Source organism: Psammomys obesus, unplaced genomic scaffold (genome assembly GCF_907164565.1).
Source record: "Psammomys obesus unplaced genomic scaffold, mPsaObe1.curated_primary_1811, whole genome shotgun sequence".
Classification (NCBI taxonomy): domain Eukaryota; kingdom Metazoa; phylum Chordata; class Mammalia; order Rodentia; family Muridae; genus Psammomys; species Psammomys obesus.
The window spans coordinates 35,938,857-35,966,778 of record NW_026596079.1 but is presented as its reverse complement, the minus strand read 5'-3'; the positions used below and the strand labels follow the sequence as shown (position 1 = coordinate 35,966,778).

General features: G+C 38.6%; 1 protein-coding gene and 1 pseudogene across 6 annotated transcripts in view; both read left to right on the top strand.

Moving 5' to 3' along the window:
- Window positions 1-27,922, top strand: part of Oxr1 (oxidation resistance 1) — a 432,963-nt gene that overhangs the window by 267,313 nt on the left and 137,728 nt on the right. The window lies entirely within an intron of this gene.
- On the top strand, window positions 4,559-4,976 carry LOC129690592 (40S ribosomal protein S12-like; annotated as a pseudogene).

The window sequence follows — 27,922 nt, the reverse complement described above, 5'->3', positions numbered from 1 at the left end:
TAAACTTCGATAAATAAGTTAAAGAAAATGACAAAGACGGAAAAGGAGAAAATAAAGCCATCTTTAAGGGGGGAGGAGATTAGTATGATCAGAAATGAGAGATGAAATTAGTGTTGGCTTTAAACCATGACACCTGCCTCAGTTTCTTATTAACTTTATCAGGATGCCTTTTTAAAATAACAATGAAATGTACTGTCTTATGGCTTCTGTAAAGCAAAGGACACCGTCATCAAAACAAAATGACTGCCTACAGATTGGGAAAGAATCTTCACCAACCCTTTATCTAACAGAGGGCTAATGTCCAGCATATATAAAGAACTAAAGAAGTGAAAAGCAGCAAACCAGGTAATCCAATTAAAAAATGGGGAACAGAGCTAAACAGAGAACTCTCTGTAGAGGAATATGGTATGGCAAAGAAACACTTAAAGAAATGCTCAACAACATTAGCCATTAGGGAAATGCAAATCAAAATGACCCTGAGATTTCACCTTACACCCATCAGAATGGCCAAGATGAAAAACTCAAGTGACAACACATGCTGGAGAGGTTGTGGAGAAAGGGGAACCCTCCTCCACTGCTGGTGGGAATATAAACTTGTACAACCACTCTGGAAATCAATCTGGCGCTTTCTCAGACAACTAGGAATAGCACTTACTCAAGATCCAGCCATACCACTCCTAGGCATATATCCAAAAGAGGTTCAAGTACACAATAAGAACATTTTCTCAATCATGTTTGGAGCAGCTTTATTTGTAATAGCCAGAAGCTGGAAACAGCCCAGATGCTTCTCAACTGAAAAATGGATGCAGAAATTGTGGTACATCTACACAATGGAGTATTACTCTGCAATGAAAAATAAGGAAATCATGAAATTTGCAGGTAAATTGTGGGACCTGGAAAGGATCATCCTGAGTGAGCTGTCCCAGAAGCAGAGGGACACACACGGTATATACTCACTCATATAGACATATAACATAGGATAAACCTACTAAAATCTGTACATCTAAAGAAACTAATCAAGAGAGAGGACCCTGAATAAAACGCTTAATTCCCATCCCGAAAGGCTAAGAGGATGGACATCAGAAGAAGAACAGGAAACAACCTAGGAACCTGCCACAGAGGGCCTCTGAAAGGCTCTGCCCTGCAGACTATCAAAGCAGATGCTGAGACTTATGGCCAACTGTCGGGCAGAGTGCATAGAATCTTATGTAAGAAGTGGGAAATAGTAAGATCTGGAAAGGACAGGAACCCCACAAGGAGAGCAACAGAACCAGAAAAGTTGAACACAGGGGTCTTCCCAGAGACTCATACTCCAACTAAGTACCATGCATGGAGATATCCTAGAACCCCTGCACAGATGTAGTCCATGGCAGTTTAGTGTCCAATCGGGTTACATAGTAATGAGAACAGGCACTGTCTCTGACATAATATGATTGGCCTGCTCTTTGATCATCTTCCCCTGAGTGGGGAGCAGCCTCACCAGGCCACAGAAGATGACAATGCACCCACTCCTGATGTGATCTGATAGACTAGGATCAGAAGGAAGGAGAGGAGGACCTCCCCTAATAGTGGACTTGGGGAGGGGCATGCGTGAAGAAAGGGGAGAGAGGGTGGAACCTGGAGGGGGAGAGGGAGGGGCTTATGGGGGTATACAAAGTGAATAAAGTGTAATTAATAAGATAAAATAAAATTTAAAAAAGCAGTCTACAAATACAGACATATAAGAAAAGATGTTTCTACACCCAAAAATATGGTGGTCAGCAGCCTAAGTACAAGTCAGAGAGGGGGAAGTCAGAAATTCCAAACCATGTGACAAATTACTTCTCACAGATAGGAAAGCTTTTGAGCCAAAGGACTTTGTTTTTGAGTCTATGTTAAGGATCAGTATCAGGATTCACTGAGTGTTTATCATACCACTTTGACGGTGGAGGTACATGATGCAAAACACAGTTAATTAATACTTTAAATTGTCAGAGAGACATATAATATATTCAGCCTTAATATTGTGGTGTCTAAGTTATTTTTCTGTAATGCTGGCTTGAACAACTATCAATCAAAACTAGAATGCTAAGTGTTCACTGTAACACTATCCAAAGGAAGGGGAAAGAGGGAAGCATTTATACACACTGGCATGAAGAATAGTTAGCTACTATTCTTCAGATCCTTTATCCTCATTAACAAATGTGGAATGACCCTCTAAATATGGATTAAAACCAATATTCCTATTTAAGGTTTGCTGGGTATAGTAGTCTGGGTTGGCATCTGTAGTCTCTTAGAGTCTGCATGACATCTTCCCAAACCCTTCTGGCTTTCATAGTTTCTTTTGAGAAGTCTGGTATGATTCTGATAGGTCTACCTTTATATGTTACTTGGCCTTTATCCCTTGCTGCTTTTAATATCTTTTTTCATTCTGTAGATTTAGTGTTTTGACTATGATGTGACATGAGGAGTTTCTTTTCTGGGTCTAGTCTATTTGGTGTTCTGTAGGCCTCTTGTACATTTATGAACATCTCTTTCTTTAGGTTGGGAACATTTTCTTCTATAATTTTCTTGAAAATATTTTCTGGACCTTGGAGTCTGGAATCTTCTTTTTCATCTATTCCTATTATTCTTATATTTCGTCTTTTCATGGCATTCTTGATTTCTTGGATGTTTTGTGTTTGGAACTTTTCCGATTTTACTTTTTCTTTGAGAAATGTATCAATTTCTGCAATTATATCTTCAATGCTTGAGATTCTCTCTTCCATCTCCTGTATTCCGTTGGTGATGCTTATTTTTGTGGTTCCTGAACTTTTCTCTAAGTTCTCCAGCTCCAGGGTGTTCTCTGTTTGTGTTTTCTTTATTAATTCTAATTATAGGTTCAAAACAGTGATTGAGTTTGCAGTGTCAGCATGGGGCCAGCTCGAAGAGGAGAGCTTTTTCTGTGCCTTTATAAGACATGGAAACTTCCAACTTAAACAAAGAGGGCGCTGAAAAACAAGATACTTTAGGAGAACATCAAGAAGTTGCTGTTAAGGCTTTTGCCCATGATCTTGGCTGTATAGTGGCCACTGCCCTCTCTGCACAAAGACTTACGGAGCTGAGAACTCTTTCCATGAGGGAAATGATTGAAGACATCAGCAACTTGAGAGTCAGGACCAAACCTTGGAAAATGGGCAGTGTAACCACAAATGGATGCTTTTCTCTGTCTTCTAAGATGGTTTTTGAGTGCAAATAACAGAACATCACTGTTAAACTTATTTAAACAAATGCAACGTTCAAACTGGCTGAAGGTTTAGGTAAAGTGAGTTCAAATGAGGCTGGACCTGTCTGCAGAAATTATTCAAAGCAAAAAAAAAAACAAACAATTTTTATGCCCTCTCCATTTCTTGACCCTGCTTTTCTCTGTTTATACTTCATGGTCCCAGATCTTTTTCACATCCCAGACTCTTCATTATTAAAATGTCCAATCTTAAGTAGCTAGCCTTCTGGGAAGAGTTAACACTGCAAATCTCATAATGCTGTCTCATGCACATTCAGCAAAGCAGAATACAAATGTTTGGCTCTGAAGCAAAAATTTTGTTTGGCTTAAATGAATTAACAAAGCATACTTATCTCCCACTATCCCAATAATATATCTGGATTTAAAATTATACCAAATGGCTTAGGTTTGTTTGATCCTATTTTTATTTAGAGTCATACTAACTATTCTTGAAGAGCATAAGATATGTTAGTGAGGGGTGGAATTATTAAGGAACTGGGGTACTGTTGCCATGGACAAAAGAAATATATTCCAGGCACCCAGAGAGCTGTATTATGCACCAGTAGAGCCAATATTAAAAATGAAACATGGAGATTTTTGTCACCATCTCAGACAAGGATGTCTAAGCTACCAAAATATATGAACGAGTTTTGGAAAGGACTCCTTCTAGCTGGTAGACTGCTTCCTTCTCACTGTGTTCTCACATGAGAGATAGAAAGGAAGGAAGGAGGAAAGGAAAACAGAGAGAGAGAGAGAGAGAGAGAGACTGGGGTGTTCTGTCTTTTGGACACAAGTCACCATTCTAAGAACTTCAACCTCACGACTTCGTCTAAATTTAATTGTTCCCCAGCATCTTCTTTCCCAGGTATCATGCCATGGGACTATGGCTTCATTTAGCAGGTTGTGTTGTGAGAATGTGTTACGTTCACAGCATCCTTCCTCTCCCCACTCATAAGATATGACTGTTTCATCCCAACAGTCACAAGCCATTCTTAATAAATTCTAAAGTTTAATGTCCAAATTATTTTCTAAGTATCATGTGAGCCAGGTGTGGTTGACATAAACATGTTGTTTCAAGGCTGGAGAGTTGTCTCAGTGATTAAGAGCTTTCTGTCATTCTTGAAAAGGACCAGAGTTTATTCCCAGCACACACCTCAGGCAGTTCACAACTGCCCATAGCTCCAGCCCCATGAAGCCCTCTTCTGGCTGCTGTAGGTACTACACTCAAGAATGTATCCCCGCTTTTTTTCCCCTGCCGCCACGGAGTTGCTTGAAGGGGGAGGCTCGGGTGCTCGGCCTCACCCGTAACCCACCGCCATGGCCGAGGAAGGCATTGCTGCCGGAGTGTAATGGACGTCAATACTGCTCTACAAGAGGTGCTGAAGACCGCCCTCATCCACTGTGGCCTAGCACGTGGCATACGCAAAGCTGCCAAAGCCTTAGACAAGCGCCAGGCCCATCTTTGTGTGCTTGCATCCAACTGTGATGAGCCGTATACATCAAGATGGTGGAGGCGCTCTGTGCTGAGCACCAGATCAACCTGATTAAGGTTGACGACAACACGAAACTAGGGGAATGGGTAGGCCAATCGATCGAGAGGGGAAACCACGGAAAGTGATTGGTTGCAGTTGTGTAGTGGTTAAAGATTATGGCAAAGAATTTCAGGCCAAGGATGTCATCGAGGAATACTTCAAATGCAAGAAATGACTTAAATAAAATTTTTGGCTAAAAAAAAAAAAAAAAAAGAGTATATCCCCACATATTGTACATACACAATTGAAAATAATATCTTAATAAACATCCTGTAGTTTCTCTTCATGGTCCATCTGCAATAAACTCAAAAGTCTGCTAATATCTGATTAATGTCTTTGCAGTAAGACTAAAGTGCTCTACAACTCTAAGCCGGTGAAAACAGACAAGTTCCATGCTTCCAAAATATAATGGTGGGTTTGGCTAGGATATTTTGACATCTTCTTCTGAAAATAGAGAGATACAAAACAGGCAAGATGATGTTCCAAGGACATTCAGGTTAGTGGGGCAAAGGCCATTAGACCTTAAAACACCGGAAGACTCCTTGGGGTTCTGACCTCCAAGTTCTGCAAATGTCGGCTATCCCAGCAGCTGTCTGTTTGCGCCCCTCTATCTCTCCATGCTGACTCCTCCCTGAAGGCATTAGCAAACAGCCTGTTTACTTATGCTTGTGTGCAACCCCGATGATGTTTCAGTAAGTTCTAAGTGACTCTTCTTCGTTTATGAAGGATATTCCAAGTATTATTAATGTAGCCTGTAGTACAAGTATTTGTGGATTTCGCAAATAAATATGATGAGAAGTGTCCAAGACTCTGAATTTCTGATCATTTCTTCCTAACATTCCTTTTTAAATCGTTCTCCCACCTCACAGTTCACTAAAATCAGTAATATGACGCTGAAGCACACCTTCAGTGTTTTGCTTTGAAATCACTTCGGCTAAGTGTTGTTTGATTGTTTGCCAGTTCTACCATCCACAAAACACTAGTGCATAAATCAATATGCTTTTTGCTGCTTTGCAACAAGGACTACCCTCCTTCTTGTTTCCAGTAAAGTACCACTGTTTGTCTGAGGAATCACCAAAATTGGACTTACTTATAATTTTTTGTGAAGATCTCATAACTACCAGTTTCCAGCTTCTACTCAGTTCTGAAACTCTTTCTTCTTGTTTTAAGAGCACACTTGTAAGAAACATTGTTCAAAATATTGACATATTTTTCACAGTGTCAGAGTTTAGTGAATAACAGTAAATTCATAAGCTGTGTTGGTTTCATTGGCTGCAATTTTCTAAGTAATCCCAATTTTCCTTGCTAGCTGGCCATTGGCAAGAACCAGTTATATTTATCTAATATTAAGTACTAATATCAACTTTTAGATCTCATATTACATATTGCATAGTAATTATGAGTAACTATAATTTTTACACATGTATTTAAGATAAAAGAGAGAAACAAGCAACCAAACAACCAAACAAACCAGAACAGCTACAAAAACAGTAAGGAGACCACAGGGACATCCAAGGTGTCCAGAGAAGACATATGAGAGACAGGGGAAGAAGGCTGAGGGAGATGCCTAGAGAGTCTTCATGGTAGTGGAGGCGGGGGATGTGTTATGCAGGAGTATTATAAGTTAATCCTATTGACTTATGTCTGGAGACTCCATGGACCAGCCATGGAGTCAAACTACAGGATTTTCAGTGTCACAGGTTTTATCTGAATCTTAGCATTGACTCAGTCTACAGAGAAAATAAGGAGGCCTTAGAAATGGGTCATAGGACCGGATCCATGTAAACTTAGATGTTGGCAGATGAACTGTAATTTAAGATAGCCATGCCACAGTGAAGGCACAGCTGAGAGCCCTCTGTCTGGAGGTCCCTTGTTGTGCATACCGGTGGTCAGACGGCAGGTTAATGGCGGTTATCAGTACTGAAGAGTTAGTTGCATCCTCCCTGTGGGGCTCAGGTAAGGGCATTCTTACAGCCTTTCATGGTGTGGCATGTTGGATAATTTCTAGAGTCTAGACCTTCTGATAATACTTTTAAACACCTATTCATGCATATGGTCCCAATGTGCTTTAATAAATTTATAAATTTATTCATGGGTGGTGCTGTGCAGGGGAGATTTTTTTGCTTATACGAGAATAGGTAGAGTCATTCTGCATTTCTTCTGTGTGTTTGCACTCAGTGGAGGCAAATGATGCTTGTAAAATTGAATCTTTCAGGGGAAGAAAGGGCCTGAGGAACATAGATGATACCAGGTCTAATTCACAAATCTTAACGTTCAGGCTTGGGAATCAAGAAAAGCAGACTTTTTGGTCGAGGTGGAAATGTCACAGATGGTGGTACCCCAGCTTGAGCAGTCAGGCAAGAGTCCTCTCTTCCTCTGCTCTTTTGTTCTCTTAAAGTCTTCAGTGGACTGACAGGCCCCGTCTGTTTAGGAAGGAAGATCTGCTTTACCCAAACTAGCAATGCAAAATGTTCATCTCATTAACACACACACACACACACACACACACACACACACACTTCAGTCATTTAATACATACTTTGCGGGGGGGGGGGAAGCGAAGCTTGAAGTTTATCTCACACTTTCAGAAGTAAGTATGAGAAATATTAGATGCTGTATATTTCTGCAGATTGCAGCAGAATTCCCCTGTTAGTAATGACTCTGCTGAGTAAGTACTGAAATGCTAGTCAGGTACTGACGCTTCGCAGACATTTTTTTTTTAATCTTTTAATTGAATGAGAAATATTTTGGGAGAATCTAAAAGAGACTGTAACATATACATACGTAATTTTTTGTATTTTTTAATTTTAGTTAGTTGAGGTCAGAGCATAATTTGTAGGAGTCAGTGCTCTCCTTCTGTCATGTGGGTTTCAACAATTAAACTCAGGTTCTCAGGCCTGGTGATAAGCATTTTAACCCTACCCACTGAGCCATCTCACTGGTGTGTGTGTGTGTGTGTGTGTGTGTGTGTGTGTGTGTGTGTGTATATAAGAGACAGAGATGAAGAGAAACATAGAAAGAAGCAAGAGAGTTGGAGAGAGAGAGAGAATATATTGATTTACTTAAATGAAGGACGCATCACTTATGTGCCAAATCCAAAGTAGTTTTAGACCTTAGCTTTTCATTTCAGAGCACATTAACTCTGAATTTAGATAAGATCTTAACACGTTAGATTTTATAGTTTTTAAACCCATGGAAGACTAGAAATGGCAAATGAGAAAAGAGCAGTGGACTTTTAAAAAACAAATAATGATAACAAAGACAAAGGACAAATAGAGATGTTTATTCACAAATATATGAAATATTTATCAAAATTATGTTTATTGTTATAGTATAATTATGACTCAGTTAGCCTAAGATATTAAAAATATTTAGATATTATTTTAAATGAGTTTTAATACCATGTAAAATACCTCTTTTTTTTAAATCTTTTATTTATTTTTTATTAATTACACTTTATTCATTTTGTATCCCCCCATAAGCCCCTCCCTCCTCCCCTGCCAATCCCACCCTCCCTCCCCTTTCTGCATGCATGCCACTCCCCAAAAGAAAAATGCTAACTATATATTTGTAGATAAAAACTCAGTGACAAAAATGGCATTGAAAAGCCTCACTGTAATTAACTGCATTGAATAGTAACTATTATTTTTCTTGGGGTGGTAACCTTTTTTGTCTATTTTGTTTAGTAGTCAAATTTGCTTACACTATGTAACATATTACTCTAACTAAAATAATTAAGTTATATAACTTGTAAGCAATATTCTGGAAGTTTTAAGAACTTAGATCATTATCCAAGTTTGTATTAAGAACATTAAATTATATAGTGAATGTTGATATCCAAGATAATCAAGAAAATGTCCAGCTTGGCATCACACACTTCTTGCAAGTATTCTTGGGAAGATAAAATATCTTTTATAATATTTTTATCCATATTGCAAATTAATATCTAGTATAAATAACATGTAAAATGGAAAGTAGCAGAGATATAAAACATTTAACTAGTGGAGATATTAAAAGTGGTAATTTAAGCAGTAGTGTTTTGGGACTGTCTGCTGATTGCTTTTGAAGTTAATTCTTCTGTGAAGTAGTGGTGATGGTGATTGGGCATCTACAATGACATTTCAAAAGTGAAAATTTACTTTCCTACATCATAAATTACATATTTAGAAACAGTATTCTTGCCATATAGATAGCACTGAAAATACTTCAGAAGGAAATTTATAATTCTGGCCAAGCTTGGTGGCATTTTCCTGTGACTAGCTAGTTTTGAGGCCTGGACAACAGTAAGGTCCTATCTCAAAGGAAAACACACACACACACACACACACACACACACACAAACAAACAAACAAAACAGCCAAAAATTAAATAACACTTCAGATCAATATAGTAACTTTAGTGTTTTAGCCATGAAGCACCTCCATTTTTTTCCTATGTGCTCATTTTGGGTGTAAGATCGGAATATGTATAACTGTTTTGTAGTGTGTCCTTGCTTGAACTTTTTCTTTGTATTTTGCAAGAGTGACTTTTAAATGCCTTTATGTAGAAAAATTCAGTGGAAACTATTCTATTTATAAACTGTAAACTGTATCCTTTAATAAAACTTAAAATTGATCGTCAGATTTTGCAGTGATTATATCTTTTTATTTCTTTAACATTTTTTCAGCTAGCACAGAAAATAATGGGATTAATAATAGGTTTTCATACATGTGTATCACTTTACTTTGATAATTAAATAACTTGTGCTTAACGTGCTTGTACATGTGCTGGTGTTTAAATTACTGTGTCAGAACTGAAACAATCCTTTTGTTGTTTTTTTGTAGAGTAAGTTTCTGCATCCTACAAGGGGTGCCAGAGGAAAACCTCAAGGCTGATACAAATGTGTCTCCTTAATTTCTGCTTGCTTCCTGTATTTTTCCAGCTACTCTCCCAGCATTGGCAACTAAGATTAATTCCAGAGGCAGCCGCGGAATCTGGCTTACAGAATGATGCCTTTGTGTCAATTTCTTTGGCAACTTCATCATCAATCAACTGGCAGGTCCCGTGACAGCCTGCAGATATAGGAGCTTCACATTTACTAAATTAAAGTCCAGAATAACCAGATCAATTAAATCACAAATAAACAACGGATAATCATTTAGTGTGACTTTGTTCAAATATCTTATTTTAGCTGTGTGTCCTGTGTTTTATCTGTAGCCTTGTGCAGGCTCTGCTCTCTAAGCCTGTTTTAGTAATTCCAAACACTCCTCTTGGCCCCTGCTCTCCTTTAGTTCTTTGCAATTCCCACCTTTGTGATCACTGGGGATATACTCATAGACCTAAAGGATCCATCCTTCATTTTAGTCTGTGTCCTGGCTACACTGACTGACTGAATACGAGTTCCTAAAGCAAAATGCTGGAGTCGTAGGGTCATCTTACTGTCTGAGTGTTTTCGTGTATGCATTGCCATGGACACACTTGCAGAAGCTCTGATGGGAGTTCAGCTAGACTTGGTCTGTTTCCTAAAAGTGTGAATTCTTCTAGAGAATATTGATAGTTATACTTAGTATATTTTTATGTACATTGTGTTCATGTGTTTAATAAAAACGGACAGAGCCACAAAAGGGAAAAACAACAGACTTATTGTGGCTGTAGAAATAGAACAATTGTTAATTTATAATATAGATTAGTTTATTGTCCTCCTTCATCCAAGTTCTGGACTCTTGAGCACTAAATGAATATGCTGTCCAAGTACCCAACCCGCCTGGCTACAGAGTAATCAGTGGTGTGGTGCAGCTGCTGTGGTTCTTAGCCACAGCTCCCATGAATCTGCATGGCGTTCTTGCCATCATCCAAATCAGCCACCACCACAGTGGATGCTTTGGTAGCTTTGACCTCAGTTACCACCTAAATAAGCACAACCAGTCTTCCTTAAAATGAAATTACACCAAACCTCCAGAAGTAATTGCTGCCTTTCATATTGTTGATAGAAGCTACCTCCACGTAGATCCCAAAACTCTATTCCATCTAGTTTTTGTGTCTGTAGCCATGACCATTTTGATGGTAGAGTCTTTAAACTGACTCTGACTTTACTAAGGCCACACTGGTGGCCTACTGTGGGCTTTTGTCACACACTCTGTTTATGGCTGTGTTTGGTTATGCACTGAGCACATGGAACTCACTGCTGCTGTGTTATTCTTCTAATTGTATTCGCTGAGGTGGAGCTCCTTGTTTGATTTATTCCAACTTCCTCTGTCCTTTCTTCTTACCTGAGGTCCTTTGCTAGGCCTGGCCTGTTGCTTTCCAGGCCTGCCAAAGTACAGGAGCTTGTGATTCTAAGGAAACTGGCAGGAAAGTCTGGGCACAGTGGGAGGAGAAAGTCCCGTTTCTACATGCCTTGTCATCCAGGAAGGGAGGATGTTGGAAAGCCTCCTGACTGAACTTGCTGTTTCTGGAGTCATATGTCCTGAGCTTAAATGTCAGATGTGCTCACTAGACTAGCTGTGTGACCCTCAGAAACTTTCTTTACCTTCCTGCCTGTCTGTATTCACTGCAATGTAAAGAGAACATATAGGCCTCAGAATATTCTATGATGCTAAATAATTCAAGTAAATTTCTTAGAAAGTATACTGTACAGAAAAGTAGTTAAATGTTTGCTGTTTTTTTTCTAATTAACTCTTAATACCTTTTGATGATTCTGCTTAATTCCTAACATTGGTTAAACTATCTGAATGACCAGTTTCTGGCTTCTGATTCAGATAGAACACTGTGGAGTAAACCTAACTTTCCTTACACAACTATTGCTACTCCATTTTTGTTTAACCTCCTTCCTTAAGCAAAAAAAAAAAAAAAAAAAAAAAAAAAAAAAAAAAAACAGGGGGGAGAGGAATCATCATTAACAGCATAGCTCAGAATCTTAGGTTCTGTTTGATAGACCCAAAGACTGTGAAAACCCAAAACTGGAGTTACCACAGGTATCAGAGCAGCATGCCCACTGCTAAGTTGCTGAAGTATGCAATCTTACTTGTTCTGCACTTTGGAAATGTGGATAAAAAAAAGTACAAGGCTTACACAGTGTGCCCAGAGCCACATGACAAATAGTCCACAGCCTTGAGCCCCTTCATGCTGTTAACCAGGATCTCCAGTCCTTTCCAGTATCACACAAAATGACAAAGCTTTGGCAACTTATCAGGGCATCACGGGGTCTCAAGAGAACAGCGGTAAAATAAAATATTTAAAGGACCCAAATAATCTATGCAGTCAAAATTTTATAGTTATGAAATTGATTCTAAAACTTGACCTTAAGAATTATGGAAACAATAATTTTGTTTTCCCAGTCAGAAAGCCCTTAGCCTCGGTCGTTCCTTTTGTAAAATAAGTTATTGTTAATGATAACAAAGACTCACTGTTTGTCTGTGCCAGAGACTGTGGTAACAGCTCCATGACACGCTGTTCCTGTACTCACTCCCTATACGGAAATGATAAAGCAAGCTAAGGCTCCGAATGGCTCAGCCACTCGCCCAGAGTTACACTCTCATCACCGGGGATGGGTTTAAACTCCAACAGGTCGAGTACTAATTCCACATACTAAAACATAACACTACCACATCTGCTTTATTTTATATAGTTGATCCTTCATGGTCTGACCAGCTCTGTGTGTAAGTGAAGTGTGGAGAAGTAAAAAGCCATAAACAAAGACAGGAAATGTTCCCTGTCTCAGGGCAGCCACCCAGGTGCTGTCACCATCCTGGGCTCACAAGCATTCCCATTGACCTTCACTGCTGGCTAACAGCAAACAATCTTTTGTCATTATTTAGACTGAAAAACTTAGCCTATAACCAACCACTGAAGGAGCATGTGCCTCTTGGTTTACCAAACAATATTTTGAATAAATACAGTAGACAATATAGAGAACATTTTAAATAAATATTCTTTAAAATAATGCTCTTGCTCATCTTCACCTTAGTCATTTTAAGTGTGCAGTTAAATTTATGGTATGACACGGGTATACAGAACTTTTTGTCTCCTTGAAACTGTATGTCCATTAAATCACCTTTCTTGTTTGTTTGTTTGTTTGTTTGTTTTTCCTGTTCTCAGGCCCTGGCAGCCACTAGTGTACTTTTGTTTCTATGAATCTGAGTACTTTATGTACTTCATAAAAGTAGGATTATATGGTATTTTTCCTTCTGTGACTACTTTATTTCGCTTAGAACATCAGGTCTCAACTTGTCGATCATGACCCCCACATATTAGGAAGGTTGAGGACCACTGACTTAGAACAATATTCTTAAAGTTTATGTAGTAATACTTCCTTCCTGGTGAGGGCTAGTAATATGTCCATGTTCCCTATGTATCAAGGTATCTAGGACATCTGTTCATGAAGAGCACTTGAATGGATTCCCATCTTGACCACCCTGGGCAGTGCTGCTCCCCATGAGGCTATGAGGTGTCTCTGTAAGTCCTACTCTCTCATAAGATTCCATGCACTCCACAAGGAGAGCAACAGAACCAAAAAATCTGAGCGCAGGGGTCTTTCCTGAGACTGATACTCCAACCAAGGACCATGCGTGGAGATAACCTAGAAGCCCTGCACAGATGTAGCCCATGGCAGTTTAGTGTCCAAGTGGGTTCCATAGTAATGGGAAGAGGGACTGCCTCTGACAAGAACTGATTGGCCTGCTCTTTGATCACCTCCCCCTGAGAGGGGAGCAGCCTTACCAGGTCACAGAGGAAGTCAATGTAGCCACTCCTGATGTGATCTGATAGACTAGGATCAGAAGGAAGGAGAGGAGGACCTCCCCTAATAGTGGACTTGGGGAGGGGCATGCCTGGAGAAGGGGGAAGAAAGTTGGGATTGGGAGGGGAGGAGGGAGGCTTATGGTGGGATGCAAAGTGAATAAAGTATAATTAATAAAAATTAAAATAAATATTAAAAAAAGATCCTACTCTCAAGTATGTTGCATATACTCCCACCCGTGGGATTAGCAGATTCTACAGCATTTCAGTTTTTGATCTGCTGAGGAAATCCCGTAAGTTCTGTATCACACTCCCTTCTGATTCATTTTACATTTTCACTAATAGCTTTTCGTGGCTCCAGATCTTCAAAGGCACTTATGATTAACTGGGAAGCATTGCATCTTTTTAAAATTCTGTTTTGATGTGACAATATATGTGTATGTCAGCAGACATAGTATGACTTAAGCTAGTGTTTCACAAGGAATGATAGATGCGAGACAAGCGCAGGACTCCAGACCCATAAACATGTTTAACTGTAGAAGCTAAATATTACCCTGGGACATTCCTTAAGTAAATGAATAACTCGTCCTTTTGAACCTAAAACACATACTCTTTCCTTAGGCTTTTAGCCATCGGTGTCTTGCTCAGAGTCAAAAGCTTCTTAATGTTAGGCCGAGGGAGACAGTAGGAAGGCATAGACCTTTTACTTCAACCATCTGCTGAAGATGAAGAGAAAACCAGGCATTTCAAAGACATCCTGGACTTGGAGATTCACATTTCAGGATAGGACCAAACCCAGTGAATAGCAAGAACTTTTGAGACACAGTGCAACGAGCTACAGTCACAGATGTCTCAATTCAAAGAAAATACGATCAACAGTCATGAAGCTGAAAAGTGAGTTTCTAAAGTCATGTCTTTCTGCTTTTTAAAATCTTTTTATTTGACTGTAAATCATTTGTTAGGGAAATTGAGACTTAATACTTAAGCACAGCCATTAACCAAATAGTAAGATTTTATACAAACAACACATTTGGGTATTTGTATAGTGTATGTTCTTCTATGAAGCATCACAGATTGCTTACCCTTAAGGAAAAAAATACTTTTCAGTATTATCTAATATTTTGATTCTATGCTGCAAGAAAAAATTTTAAAATCTTAAAACATTTATATTATTTATATTCGTATTATTTATTTTTAACTTCTACCTTCCATTTCTTGAGTACAAACTTAAAGAATCAAATACCTTTTTTTCATTCTAAATGTGCAAGTGAATAAGTAATTTAAAATTATAATGTGCTTACTATCATCCTTATTTATTTTGTGAACGCTGAGATTCTATTTATAATTGAATGTATTAATGAATAGTCTTAGCATCCTATAGCTTTTCTAAGGCTATCAGATAATTTTTAAAACATGGCAAGCTGAACAGACTTGGGTTCATGATATAGCTCCTTGGAGGAGTGGCGGTGAGACTCCACAGTCTTATATGCCTGAAGTGCTAGGTTGGATCTCTAGTCCCACATAAATGGGACATGGTGGCTCACACCTGTAATTCTTGCACCTGGAAGATGGAGGTAAGACAATCAAAGTTCAAGGTCATCTTCATCTACATGAGATCCCGTCTCAAAACAGTTAAGCAAAGAAAAAAGCCCACGGATTTGTTTAAATGGTCACACATAGAGAGATCCCAGTGATGACAACATTTAGAGCTAACTTGAAGAGGAAAACATATAAAAGTCTATTTGGTTAAATAAGATAGTATTCATGTGGGCAGATCCTAGTTAATAATAAATTATAAATAATGCCCTTGCTCTATGTAGCAGTTAAAAATATCAAATCTGAGAATAAGTATTTCTTCCAATAGAAGCTCTAACAGTGCCCTGATTAGCAAGCATGCTAAGAAGGACACATGGCATGTCTAATTTTCTACTTCTCTTCTTGGTGTTATTCAGCAATGGAGACCACAAAAGGAAAACAGACATTTTAAAACTTTCTTTGTTTCTTTCTTCGATCCTTTGTTTTTTTGTTTACTGTGCTTGTAAATGTTCACATTGACCACAAAAGGAAAACAAACATTTTAAAGCTTTCTTTGTTTCTTTCTTTGATCCTTTGTTGTTTTTTGTTTACTGTGCTTGTAAATGTTCACATGGAATCAGTTCTCTCCTTCTCCCACCTGGGGCTGAACTCAGGTCTTTAGCCTTAGAGCAAAGCACCTTTATCCACTAAGCCATTTCAACAGCCTCCATTTTAAAATATTTTAACCCAGTGTTGGCTCCTGTTTAAGGCAAAATTCATATTGAAGTTATGAGTGATGGTTAATAATAAACTTAGAGCATAATGCCATGGTTAATACAGAGCAAAATAAGCCCGAGATGCACAGCCGTGTTATTATATTTCCAGTATTCAAAACACAATCACGGGGCTGGACATGGCTCACTGGGCTAGAGGACACCCGTTTGGTTTCCAGAATCCACGGGTTGATTGCGACCACATGAAACTCTAGTTACAGTATTCCTATTTAACAATCGTATGGCCAGCACGAACTACTTTCCTGGTAGTCACCTACTTGCATCTGAATTTCAGAACACTAAGCCACAGCTGTCATATGGAAAAGTACCTCAGAGTGTACCCTATTTCCTGGGCCTGCTGATGGGGCAAATCTTCTGGTTACTCCCTTGAAGAAAGTTCACTCCCTTTAATGAGAGTACTTATTTGGCCTGAACCCATATGGGGAGGGGGAGGGGCTAAAGGAAGATGCATCAAGACACTGACCACTTTCTCTAAAGTCGTTCTATCCCATCATGTTTCCCGTCTGTAATTTTAAGTATGTGAAGGGCATGCTAGGAACATCAGACTATGTGATGTCTCCTACCCTCACGTGTAAGACGTGGACATGCTTGTCTACCGCTTCCCTTCAAAGTTAAGACAATGTGCTGTTTCTCTGGCATCTATAATTCTATGACAATAGTTATGCTATATAAAATGTTTGCCCTTTGTTTACCACTCTAGCTGTCAGAGTGTGTCTTGTGCAGTAGTCAACTTTATCCAGATCGTCAGGCAGTTCATACTCTGCGGGTTAAGAAGGTTACATGAGTAGAGTACACAGTCACAAGGACAAGCCAGCTGTGGCAATAGTGTGTTTTCCATAAGGACATAACAACAGCTGAAGTAATCTCACCCTTAGCTGCTATATCTGGGAAAGGCACAAAAACACATTACAAGAACAACTCGGTGTTTTGAAGAAACTTTGAGGCCCCAAAACTGTTGTCTTATTTTCTTGGAGTTTTCTTACAAACTCAGAATTCTCACAGGACTATAGTTTCAGTTTCAACAACCGTTTCAACAACCGTTAACTAGATTTTTATTTGGAGGGGTTTGTTTGTCTTTTCCCAGAAAAAGACAAGTTGAAGTTAGTTGTGTTGAAAAGTATAATTTCTATAAACATAAAATTAATTAAAAGTATAATTTTCTCATTAAATGTAAGGACTTTCAAAATAACCACTTTAAATGTCTAAGTGAACATAAAGTGCACAATGCCACCCCTCCCCACTGCCAAGAACTTAACCTGTAAAACTGATAGGTCAAATATACAAAGTACATAGATTAGATTCTCTTAAAGTAGTTTAAGCATCTTAAAGTCAGGGCTGCAAAGATTTCCAGGAAAGGGGGCAGATCAAATGCAACTTGAAAGATTCTGCTCTTTTTTTATATTTAGTAGTTAAAAGAATTTTGCTGATGTAGGAGAGAGAGTCCAAAAAAAATTAACCATAGATGTGGACCCTACCAACAAAATAATGGAGTTGAACAGCAAACCTAAGAAATTTAAGACTGGTGGGGAAAATTGAGAAAGATTAACTCCACAGTTCAGAAAAGAACTGAAAAAAAAAAAAGGTCATTCTGAAGGTGGGATTAGTGGGATTAAAAGTCTTTCTTTAAAAAGGCCTAAAGTTACCTATGTTTATTTACAGATCTCTTAGGTAGCAATTCACCATAATGTTGACAGTAAATATTATAGTCTACAAGCACTGAGCACCGCTGTCAATAGTTTTTGTTATTGGCCTGTTTCTTTATTTGATTTATGTATAATGGATTAGTTAAATGATATAAAAGCATATAAAGAATAATAAAAATGTACATCCATCAACCAGCTTAAAAAAGTGAAGCTTTGCAAAAATAGTTGAAGGCCCCTGGTATCTCTCATTAATCTTTCTCTTCCTTTTACCTGCACATCTCCCAGGGTAGAGGTAACCATCATCTTGAATTTTAGTATCCTGAAAAATATCTTTATAGCTATGTCCTACCTATGACAAGTGTGGTCCATATGACAAGACACATTTAGTTTCCTCTTGAACAGAAAAGCCACTCAAGGAAAGAGACATCTGGTATGAGAATACTAACAAAGCTAAGAACATAAAAATAAATAAATAAATAAATAAATAGATAGATAGATAAATAAATAAATAAATAAATAAATAAATAAATAAATAAATAAATACCTTGAGGTAACAGAAAATATGCAAAAGGAAAGAACATCTGTTTGTTTGTTTGTTTGTTTGTTTGTTTAAAAAAAACACATTCTTAACAGTCTCAAAAGAATAAAATATAGTGTAGGCATGAAACCAAAATAGGGTAAGTCAGATAGACATGCTCAGATATCAAAAAGGAAAAAACTCTAAGAAATTAAATCTGTAATTGCAGAAATTAAAAACACAGCAAATATTGGTTGGATTTTGATGGTGTTTTTCTTATTATAATCTATTCACTTTGTATCCCAGCTGTAGCTCCCTGCCTCATCCCCTCCCAATCCTGCCCTTCCTCCCTCTTCTCCTCCCATGCCCCTCCCACAATCCACTGATAGGAGAGGTCCTCCTCCCCTTCCATCTGACACTAGCCTATCAGGTCTCATCAGGACTGTCTGCATCATCTTCCTCTGTAGCCTGATAAGGGGTAAGTAAGCAAAGAGCCAGCCAGTGAGTTCATGTCAGAGACAGCCTCTGTTCCCCTTACTAGGGAACCCACTTGGAGACTAAGCTGCCATGGGCTATACAGGGGTTCTAGGTTATCTCCATGAATGGACCTTAATTGGAGTATCAGTCTCAGAAAAGACCCCTCAGGCCAGATTTTTTGGTTCTGTTGCTATTCTTGAGGAGCTCCTGTCCTCTCCAGGTCTTTTTATCTCTCCCTTTCATAAGATTCCCTGCACTCTGCCCAAAGTTTGGGTATGAGATACAAGGACATTTGCTCAACCATGTTCATAGCAGCTTATTCATAATAGCCAAAATCTGGAAACAATCCAGATGTCACTCAACTGAGGAACTGATACAGAAATTGTGGTACATTTGCACAATGGAATACTACTCAGCAATTAAAAACAAGGAAATCATGAAATTGTCAGAAAAATGGTGGTAACTAGAAAAGATCATCCCAGAAACAGAAAGACACACATGGCATATACTCACTTATAGTTGATATTGGATATAAACTATAGGATAACTGTACTAAAATCTGTACACCTAAAGAAGCTAAGCAAGAAGGAAGACTCTGGGTAAGATGCTCAATCCTCATTTAGAAAGGCAAACGGGATAGACATTGGAAGATGGAAAAAACAGAGACCAGGACAGGAGCCTATCACAGAGGGCCTCTGAAAGACTTGATGGTATTTTTTTTAAGACAGGACAAAAGAATAGAAGAATTGAAAACAAGATAGAAAAAAAAAAAAACGAGATGAGAGTACTAGTCAGGAAGTTGCATCATTCAAAGAAATTATTCATAAAGAAATCACAGAAAAGAGAAAGCTGAACCATCAAAGAAGTAAAATAAGAAAAAAAACTGTGCAGAACTGAAGGACACCATGTTTCCAAATTCTAATAACCCAACATCAAGAATCATAACTAGGCTGAGCACAGTGACACAGTCCTGTAATCTCAGTACTTGGGGAGGCAGAGGCAGGTGGATTTCTGTGAAAGGCCAGCCTGGTTTACAAAATGTGTCCAGGACAGCCAAGACGAAACAGAGAAACCCTGTCCAAAACAAACAAACAAAAAAACAATCAGAACTAAATGTTGTCAAGAAGCATTCTAATATTAGTGCTAAAGACTAAATCTTCAGTTTTGATAAAAACGTATGTTTAATGAGTCAATAATCACAATAATAAAGGCACTTTTTTTTCAGCAGTACTATAAACTTGGAAATAATAGAGCATGTCTTTGAATTGGAATGGCAACTATCCTTAGCAATCATTCTATTAAAACTGTAAATCAAATGTCAAGAAGTACCTAACCAATTTCAGATATGCACACTTAAAATTATTCCCCCATGCATATAATGTGTGAGTGTATGACAAAACAAGAAAGGAAAAACATAAGAAATCACAGGAACCAGGGCTCATCAGGAAGAGGTGAAGGGGTTCATGCCCAGGATCATTCGAGTACATCATAGATAGAAGTCTTCCAGGTTAGAACAGCGCAAACTGAAGGGTCAGAGGGGGAGGCTATGAGGGATGTAAAAATGGAAGAAGCTCAGGTAACTGTCTCTCATAAGATGTTCAGTGGAACTTGTGATTTTCTTTAGTTCTTGTGGAACTAAAGACACAGCTAAGCATTAAAAGAAATAAAGCCTTATTAAATAATCATGTTTTTATAAGGCATGAAAGTAAAGGGAGAGGACGGCAAGAAGAGAACAGTCATTAAAAGTGATCAAAGGACATTATGAGTCTATGGGAGTACACAGTGAAATCACTTACTTTGTGTAATCAATATATGCTTCAAATAAAAAAGAACGAAAACATTTTGTGCTCCTGAACCACACTTACACAGTACTAATTTTTTTTATTGTTTCTGCACTTACTGTGCTTACTTTCTTGAGATTAAAATTTTTTCATAGTCCCAGTTGAGTTTTCACAAAGATGGCTCTGGTTAAATGAAATAAGACTCAAAGCAAAAGCAAAAACATTAATCTGAAAAGGGGGCTGATAGGGAAGGGAGTGGTATTGCCAGACAAGGAGAGAGATAAAAAAGTGCAGAGGAAATAACAGTCAGAATATATTAGATTAATGTAGGAGACTGTCACATGAAAAAATTAATTATAAAATATGAATAAGTTAAAAAGTTGTTCAGCTAAAGATATTGAATGAAAATTAATCTGTAGTTAATGATTTCCAGTATTGTGTTGGAGTTGGAATCAAAGTTTGAGCTTACAGGTTGTCATTCTAGAATAGGGTTCTCAATCCTACTTCTAGAAAATTCTATTCAAATCACAAGTTAGCAAGCCAAGTCTCTAATTTTAATGGAACCTTATAAACTTACTTATTTTGTTATAACTTAGTATATCATGTTTTCTAATTTTCTTTTGCTATAAACTCAAGACATTTTTATTTAATATGATTTATAATATATGTATGTTACCCAGCTCAAGTTTAATTTAATTGCCTAATTGAATTCAGTGTTCTATTTAAAATTTTATGATCCACATCTCACCTGCTTTTTAGGAAATGAAACAAATTTTTTTTCATGGAGAAACACATCAGAAAAATAAGTAACTATAGAAGAGATAGAGACATACACATAGCAAATATTTTAGTAAGTTGAGTGATGAATGCTATGAGGTAAGGGAGTGTCGAGCCAGGTGAAGGAGATGAGAAGGGTGAGAACAGACATACACCCGTTTCCTTTAACAGTGTCAAGAGTCTGCCACGTTGAGAAGATGGCAAAAGTAAGCTGACGTTTAAAGAGACAGGGAAGTTATCAGGTACAAGCAAACGGAATCCAGTGAAGAAGAGGAGCAGGTCGGTGAGCTAGAGCAGGTAAGAATGACTCAGAATAAAGTGGTCATGGAGAGAGTGAATACATGATGGAGGGTGACAGTACAGCATATTAGAAGCTGTAACTCGGAATTACGTGACTACAGTCCTTATTCTTAGTGAAATGAATGATTACTGATAACCAATGGTTATTAATGACTGGCAAAATCTGCCTCACTCTTTGAAAGATTGGTTCTAGTCACAATGTGGAGACTAGACTATTAAATTAAAGTGAAAAGAGAGAGCATAGTTAGGAGTTATAGCTGTGATTCAATGATCATCATAGTTCAAAAAACACCACAGGTGGATACATTTTGTGTGTGCTTTAAAGGTAAACAAACAACTGATGTTTTTCCTGTGGGGTGTAATAGAGAGAAAGTGTGGTGTAATAGAGAGAAAGAGGAGGCAGAAGACAGAAAGGGGAGTGGAGTGTTCTTCAAGAGCAGTTTAACCACGAACTCACTTTCATTCAATTCAGAAAAGTTTCTAACTTCTTTGTTGATTTCTGTCTTGGCTGATTTTTCATTCAGTAGTGAGTTGTTCAATTCCCATAAGTTTGTAAACTTCTGTTGTTGATGATATTTATCTTTAATTTATGGTGGCCAGGTAGGATAGGATGCAGGGTGTTGTTTCAATTTTCTTTTCTTTTCTTTTTCTTTTTTCTTTTCTTTTCTTTTCTTTTTTTTTGAAACTTGCTTAGTGTCCAAGTATGTGATCAGTTTTAGGGATAGTTCCATGAGCTGTCCAGAAGAAAGTATTGTTTAGGCAAAATGTTCTACACACGTCTGCTAGGACTATTTGACTGATGCTATTGTTTAACGCCATCATTTCTCTATTTAGGTTTCGTCTGCATGACGTGTCTATTAGTGAGAGTGGTGTATTGAAGGCACCCTCTATCACTGAATGATTGTCATCACTCATTTACTATTCAAACAAGCAGTTTCTTATAATGCCATGTGGCGTGAAGCTCCCTGTAAGAGCTCTGTATTGTCTCTGCACAATTCTAGGCAGATTACTTAGTCTCCCACAGTTTTGTCTTTTGATATCTAACTCAGTATTGTAGTGAGTTACACAGTATAATGGTCTATCATTTCCAATTTACTGCTTACTCTCCATTTCTGGAAAACAAAACAAAGCCAGAAACAAGAACTGTAGCTACAACCACAGACCAGTTCCTGCAGGTCCTGTAACTAACCGCCTACCTATTGGACAAAGGCAGCAGACAAGAATGGGTCATCCTTGATCCCTGAACTAAAAGATTCCATTTAAACACTTCTCCGAAGGTATCAGTTCTTTGCTTATCTTACAAAAGATAATGACTTAATACAAAATGTAAATGCCATGTTACTCATTTAGTGGAAAACAGGGCCTTAGAAACTGCAGGTGCCTCTCTCTCAAGGCAGTGCTGCCATCTGCTGCTGGTGACACCGTTTTCCTTGCATATCTAATGCTGTTTACAGAGGTACATCAAAGAGGAGACCAAAGCCCTGAAACTGAAAATATGGCCCTGGATGGAGGCAGGTTTTTGATTCGAATACTGAAAGTCACTTGTTCGTTTATTATCTTACCCTGCCCCTATTAAATTAAAAATCAGAGTGTTCATTTCATTCCCATTAACATGCAGAGCCAGTAAACATGGAAGAACATCAGTATAAATAACATTTATGGGACTCTGTAAGTGCTTAAAACTAAACTTTTCAAGGCATTGGTATGGATTTAGTAAGGAGAGTAGAAAGGCAAAACTAGGAGAACTAAGAAATAGCAATGAAATTGAAAAAATCCACCAGGCATTTGAATGTGCAGGAAACAGTAAGAACAAAGCCCCCAAGCAGTGAGTTTGGACTATGAAGAACCGAAAAATAAAAAGTCCTGAGAAAAGCAAGCATGGGAAGGCAGGCATGTGCCTGCCTGTAATCCCAACATTTGGGAGGAAGAGGCAGACAACAGGCAGTAATAAGTCATCATGTGTATGCACTGTGATTTTTTTTTGGTGTCTGGCCCTTTAAAGAACCCTATGCCCTTCAGTTCAGTTACTTCTTGGAATTCTGGGAGCAGGAGAGGCTCTAAAGGACCAGTGGAGGCTGAGAGAGGTTGAGTAGGATTGCAGAGTAGTCAGTAGTAGGGTACAGCTAGTAGGAGAGTAAGATCAGAGAAGAAAGTTGGTGTAGGAAGAAATAAGAGAGAACTGGGCTAGAGAGAAGAAAAGAGATTGAGCTAAGTGAAAATAGGAGACAACTGGAAGAGAATTGGGCTAGCAGAGTAAGGAGAGAAGACACTTGGTGACAGTTGAGCCAGGAGAAGCTGAGCCAAGCCAACAAATATATTGTTAGGAGATAGTAAGAAGAACCAACGAAGAACCCACAAACAAGGTAGCTTAAGAAAAAAATAAAGACAAAAAGCTACAATCACGAATTAAAACAGTACATTTGAGACTGTTTTGGGATACAGGAGACACTATCTCGCCTTCTGTCCCCCAGAAAGAAGAGGCAGGAGCATGAAGGATGGCTGAAATCCTGGAAAGGAGATAGGAAGCTATTGAGGGACTTTTAGCCAGAGGAGTGACATAATTTATGATTATAGGGAGCTTACTAGACAAGTTGAGAAGAACATAAAATGTAACATGGGGCAACTGGTAATTTAACCCACCAAGACCCCTGGAAGTGTACTGTCCCTAACCCCTAGAGAGCCCTCACCAGAGCGTGCAACCTAGTTCATATTTGATGTCCTTGAGCTTCTCACCGTCACTCCGAGAGTTATCTAAGTACTGACTATGGAAACCATCTGATGATAGAATAACAATAACCTCCTGTAATTGCATGTCATACATCCAGCTTATGTGGGGCTGCTCACTTTTCTTCCTGATGTAACCCATAGTAGGTGAAATTGAATTTGCAGCTATGTCAGTCACCATGTCTTTAGCCTGGTCCTTGCAACGTCTAGACTTCACATTATGTACTTGGCAATAGAGTTCTTTTGATATCTCTTTTTTAGAAAATTACGAAGAATAACTCATGTTTCTAAATGGGAAACTGCTTTATACTCAAACTTTCTTCCTAGCTGTAGAATGCTTTGAAAAGATTCTGGTTTTTTTTTTCTTTTTCTTTAGTTAAAAGTATTCTTTTTGAGGCTGCAGAGATGACTCACCAGTTAAGAGTGCTGGCTGGGGTGCTGACTCCCAGCATCCGTGTGGCAGCTCACAACCATCTGAAACTCCAGTTTCTGGAGATCTGGTGCTCTCTTCAGGGCTCTGCAGGCACCAGGCATACACACTGTGCACAAACATACATACAGCTCAAACTCCATACACATAAATAAGTTAAAAAAAATCTCCTTGCCGAAACTCTAAGGAATTTGTTATAAAATCTTTTAGCCACTTTGTATCAGTTTGTTTACAACTTAAAGAGAGAACATGGACTATCAGAACTGAATTGGAAGGTCAGATAATCCTTGGGCTTGTTCCTTTGATTTGTAGATTCAAGTGACAACAGGGTAATGAGAACCAATTTTTTTCTGTTAAGTGAAATTGTGTATGGTATGTGGATCAAAAGACGACATGTTTAGCTATTGGTAACAGAGACCCAAATACAGTGCTTAAAGAATAAATAAGCTCTGTGCTCATGTAAATTCATCAGAGATAACCAGCTCGGATTCTACAAAGTTATCATCCTTTTTTTCTCTACGCTATTTCCATCTTTTAATGGATATGGATGCTAGTGCCCCAGCCACTGTGTTTTCCATCTATCTCACTTGAACACCTTTCCAGACTACTGTATTCTAGTGTCCCTGGAGTCCCTAGTTATCTTTAGAACATTAATTGTTTTATCTGCTGTGAGCCCATTACAAAAGTAGTTGGCCAAGGCTGTTTGGGGGAAAAAAATCCAACCTAAACTCTGCTCAATAAGCTTAGCTCCCTGGGGAGGTTGTATCCACCAAGAGGAGTGTCTCCTTTTGTTTACTTTGTATACAGGTATCATAGAGTACCAGCCTCAGAATGGCAATGGGTTGTAGAGTAAATTGGTTTAAAATTAAATTTACTTGCAAAAGAGCACTCCATATTAAGACCTTATTTATCCAACACTTCCATCTCCTGAGCATCTAATTACTTTCTCAGTATGATCATTCTCTCTCTCTGAAACATCACAACTATCTCCTCAGGTCTTTAACTCCTCTCACTTGGGCCTTGAAATGCCTCTTGCTTCTCTTGTTCCTCTGTTTCCATTTGTTTTTACCCGCCATTGCCAAAGCATAGCTCTGAATTGTCGAGAACACTTCAGCTTAAGGACTTTGGAGTCATCAAGGGACCTGACACTTGCTGTACAGTTAGTAACCTAGCCACCATAGGGACACTGACTTTTTGGCCTTTAGTTCTTACTTGCAAAAGAGAGGCAATGACAAGCCATCTTTTGTGAGCCTCTCATTAAATGAAAGTGACACAAAGTGCTGAATGACTGTTAGCTGTTTTTTAGAATTATCAGTATTTTATTCTGAAAATCACTTGTGAAAGGTGCACTGAATTAAAAGCAGAATTCACAGCTTGGCCTATAGTGTTTCCCACATCATGGACCCATTCTACAAATAAAGTCTTCCTTCCCATGTATTCCGTGCATCTGGGTTAATAGACAAAAACTCTAGCAATACTGAAACCTGTGACATTTTCTCAACATATCCTGTGTTCACCTGCCTTGATTCTTGTTTTGAGTGTTAGATTCTATTCAGAATTCTTTTTTTATTGCCTCCTTTATATTGCAGCATACTTTTTGAGAATTATTTGTACCATCAGTATGTCCATGCTTTAGTATTGAGTCTTTAGTATTTAGTATTTGACTCTTTACAGAGGCATCAGACCAAGCCTGTTTGTGGGAGAAATCCAATCTAAACTCTGCTCCCCAGGCTGAGACCCCTAGCAGAGACTGGACCCACCAAGAGGAGTGTCCATTTTTGCTTACTTTGCATAAAGCTATCACTGAGTGGTAGGCTCAGAATGACAGTAAGTCACATATCAGTTCACATTACTTGATTCTCACTAATTAACCCGATTTGCAGAATTAAGATCAAAGTTCAAGGTATATGGTTTCTTTGGACACTTACCATGTCTATATGCAGATAGTAACTAATGGATTATGGCATCTTACAAATCCCAGTGAGTAGGTACTGTATCTCGGGTAGCTTAATGGCTTGTGTGAAGAGGTAAACCAATTTTTAGATGATGTGTCTGCTTTCAGATCAAACTGGAGCAAGCCAAATTACAAATTTCTATTATGGTTTCTTATGGCATAGTCTCAGGAAGGGTCATAGAATATCCAAGGGAAATAAAACACAGGTGTCTGCTAGAGTGTGTCTTAACTTTTTTCCCTTCCAACTGGCAGTTTAAAGGAGCTATAGCTCTGGCTGCTGTGAGGACTGATTTCTTTTTTTTCTCCAAGGAAGTGAAGCTTGCAAAGGTATGTCAATATCAATATTTCTGTGAGAGCTTCTTGTCTTCATTGACTCTTTGTTGCATGTCAAGGCATGTGTGTAGATCAGAGAACATCTTATAGGAATCTGTTCTCTCCTTTTACCATTCAGAGTACCAGGCTTGGCAACAGATACCTCTACCCTCTGAGCCATCCCACTGGCCCTTATCTTCATTTAAATGGATTCATATCAAACTCATTTATCATGTTTCAGCTTATGATTTGTAAAGATAGTCTTAAAACCAAAAAAGCTGAGGATTGTGCTCTGTGTTGCACACGAGAATGGAGGGATGATGTAAGAATCCCATAGAAGCCTTAGAAACACCTTGCACACTCACATCTCTCTTCAGCACCTGGCTGGGCGAATTTATTTAAGAACACTAATGTTCAGTTGAGAAGCAGAGCTTCTGCCTGGAGACCTCTGATCTTCCCTTATGTCTTTCTACCTTTGCTCTCAATGTGCTCAGACCCTCTCTTCTGAGAACAAGTTCAGTTGAAGTAGCAAAAATGGTTGGCACCTGAATAAACAAAAGATGATTGCCAACGGTTGTATGAAGCATGGGATTTGGAGCCCCAGGAGACTGGTGACTGACTGGTAACATTTTTGTTTATACTCAGAGCTGATCTGTGGACACTGAGAGAGAGGCTACTAATGAAAAGACTTGGTTTTTCTGCCGTTCACAGGTACTCCATACTTTCCATACACATTTTTCCATACTCCCGATGCAAGTGCATACATGGAAGACAATGGTTAGATGGAGATGCTGGCACTGGGAACCTTCTGCCTGACCAGACAGGCAGCACATGTTAGCTCATGTGAGAAATGCCTGCTATTGTTGCCAAATATTTCAGCAGAATTTGACATCGTGGACTAGATAAAAAGCCTCTCCTTCTTCATATGTTGTCAAATTAATTCAAAGATATTTCAAAGCTCATAGACAAATATACTCCCCTTTGTGCAGGCAAGATGTGGACTGATGGTCACCAGGTTGCTACTCTTGGTTTAAAATTAGTTTAGAGACTGAACGCTTGCTGCCCTTGTGAAAGAACCAAGGTTCTTAGCACCATGTCAGGTGGTTCCCAATTGTCTGTCACTCCAGTTCCAGGAAATCCTAACTCCTCAAGTTCCCATAGGCAGCTGCAGACACACATCAGACACATATAGATAAGTACAGTCACATGC